Here is a 2,947-nt window from a genome sequence, read left to right as displayed (position 1 = left end):
TAATTTCTCCTTTGTTTTTCCTTCCTCCAAACCCTCCCATGTAACACTCTTTTCTCTTTCAAATTCAATTTCACGCATATATGTATATGCACATACATATGTATTTTTCTCAAATATAACCTGACCTGTCCTTATATTGTTACTTTATGTACATTTTCAGGGCTAACCATCGGGTAAAGGGCTTGATGTGTGATCCTAAGGACTTCGGTTCTGATTTTGAGTGCCCGTGTAAAAGCCTTGTGTGTCAGCGTGTGTCCGTGTAACCTGTGAAGACTGCATACAATGGTGGCTCATGCCAAGTGCTGAAAAACAGTTACCTTTATGATGTTCCCTTTCAGAAGTTGATGATGACCAGCGGGTTGGTCATGCTATTTGTTGTTTTTTAAATTTGCTTCACTTTTTTTCTCCCCCGGGTAAGAGTGGTGATTGTGAAATGGAAGACGCCGCATTACTCAGAGGGACATGTGGGGAATGTGGGCAGTCTTAAGTACAGACCTGGACTTACTCAGAGGGAAAGCATTCTTTCCACATTGCAGGCTCAGGCAGTGACGGCTGCTGTGGTGGCTGCAACAGCCCCAGCAGCAGCTTAAACCCTGGAATCAACAAGACTGACCGGCAGTGGGGGAATCGACACCGCTGTGAGTGAGGGCTCCTTGGGCATCCAGGGAACAACTGAGAGGAAAGGAATGAGCAGGATTAAGACTGAACACGATCTTGAGAGCAGTGGGAAGAAGAAGATTCTGGATTGCCGCCTGGTCAGCCTTGGTTCTGCCACTGAGGACGGATTCCGTGACACCTCAGCTCTTCATGCTCCCCATAATGAGTTCCCACTTCAGAGCATTGCTAGGATGAATAAAACAACCCAAGCTAAGTACTTAGTTCGGTGAAAGCACTCGGTAAATACTTGCTCAGAAGGAAAAAGACACACAAATTAGAACCCCAACCAAAAACACACAAGAGCATGTACAGCAGGCAACTTTATCTTGCAGGTTTTAATGTGGAGAAACGAAGTATGGGCTGTCACAACTGAAGATACCCGAATGAGCTGTGACACTATGTACAGAGTTAAACTGAGAAGAGATTAAAACAAATCAAACAAAACAACAATCAAAGAATAAAAAAAAAAGAACATGCTGTTACTATTTTCAAAATGAACCAGCACTTTGGCGATTGTCTGTGAAGCTCCACAGCAGGGATTTGGTGACCACACTTAACCATTTTTAAGTTTTATTTTCTCTGAGTTTTGTTGTCAGGATGTGGGTGAGTTTCATGTCTGAGTATATTTTTGTGACTAGTATCAAAAAACTTTACTTCTCAACATTTAAATTAAAACAACCTTTGTTTCCAGGAAATTAGTAACAAGACACTAACTTTGAAAACTTGCCCTAGCCTAGTTGATAAACTGCTTACCAGAAACAGAAGACGATCAAAAGGAAGGAATATGTGTCAGTTGCTCTAAAACAGTGCTTCTCAGCCCTCTGAAAGATTGATTGACCCCTTCACAGGGATATCCTGAGATCATCATAAAACACATTTACAAGTCCTAATAGCAGAACTACAGTTATGAAGTAGCAACAGTAATAATTTGAAGGCTGGGCATACCACAACGTGAGTAATTCTGGATGAATGTAACGTTTGGCCATGGAGATTCTGTGAGTGAGGCATGAGTGCTCACGTTTCCCTATGAACTTGCTATTAGATTGCAGCATTTATTTACTGTGGTCTCCTTGCCATCTTTTATGTATTTGTAAAGATGCACATTAGCGCTGGCTGCCAGCCACAACATGTGGTTTTAATGCTTAAGGAAACAGGGATGTAACATTGAGAAGATAGATTAAAAAGAAACTCTTCACAAATTAAATATACAAGAACCAGTGACTTCTGAACCAAATTAGAGAATTTAATATGTTTGGGATAAAAATAGCTAACTATACTTCAATATGGGCATTTCTGAATTAATCCTTTTAACTGTGTCCTTCACCTAAAGCTCCAGAAAGAAATAAGATTAAAGTTTGGTAGCCTGACTTTATATGCTGTTTTAAATACAGTTTAATCATAACTTTTTAAGGGTATCTGTAGTGAAATGGAGAGTTGATTGGATTTGGAATTCAAGTAATGTCTTCAAAGTGTTCTCTACAGAAAACTAGTTTATAGGATATCTGCAAGTATACTGGGCACAGAGTTTCTTGGTGAGGTTAAGTGGAGAAACATAAAATTCACAGATTGTACTTCAAAAACTCTCCTTCCCTCTTTATAGGATTTAACACTGAAAAATTCACAAGTTTATGATCTCCATTTGTAAGACATCAAGAGAAGGATCTCGTGATTGCTCCTGATTTTCATGGAATAAATAAAGCAATGTGCATTAAGGTCTGTGGAACACATCCTTGATATCATGGATTATAGAGTGGACTTTGATGTTTATAAGACATTAGTTTGAATTCCTGCATCATTTTCATGTAGTAGTCATTCAGGCTTAGAGAGAAGAAAATCCACATAGGAATTTGAAACTTTAGTTACTTATTAAAAGGAATTAGACTGTTTGAGACTTGGATATAGGTAGACAAATTGTTATTCCAAATGAAAGAGAATATTGTTCATATTGAAAGAAAAATTTTCTTTTTTATCTTATGTAATATGTTTTATCACTCGATAAAATAACAAAAAATAACACAGATAAAGGAAATGAGGCAAAGTGACAAGTAAAAAAACATTTAGCTATGTTATTAAACCTTCAGTTAAGAGTAGATTCAATTATGTAGTTTATATTTATCAAAAATGTTGTCACCATGGAAACATGGTAGTTGTTTGAAATGACAGGCACCTATAATCTTATTAAGAATTCGTACCTAGCCGGGCGGGCGGTGGTAGCGCACGCCTTTAATCCCAGCACTCGGGAGGCAGAGGCAGGCGGATCTCTGTGAGTCTGAGGCCGGGCTGGACCGAT

The 2,947-nt window shown here is 38.8% G+C and overlaps 1 long non-coding RNA gene across 1 annotated transcript; it reads left to right on the top strand.

Annotated features, from left to right (window-relative positions):
- Nucleotides 1-524: 524 nt before the first annotated feature.
- On the top strand, nt 525-2,373 carry LOC121141757. The gene is made up of 2 exons (XR_005878692.1): nt 525-1,608; nt 2,258-2,373. It is a non-coding gene; the product is annotated as an uncharacterized LOC121141757 (long non-coding RNA).
- Nucleotides 2,374-2,947: the final 574 nt, after the last annotated feature.

Source organism: Mesocricetus auratus, unplaced genomic scaffold (assembly GCF_017639785.1).
Source record: "Mesocricetus auratus isolate SY011 unplaced genomic scaffold, BCM_Maur_2.0 Super-Scaffold_100008, whole genome shotgun sequence".
NCBI lineage: Eukaryota > Metazoa > Chordata > Mammalia > Rodentia > Cricetidae > Mesocricetus > Mesocricetus auratus.
Note: the sequence above shows the minus strand (reverse complement) of the source record. Positions and strands in the feature narration are given on the sequence as shown.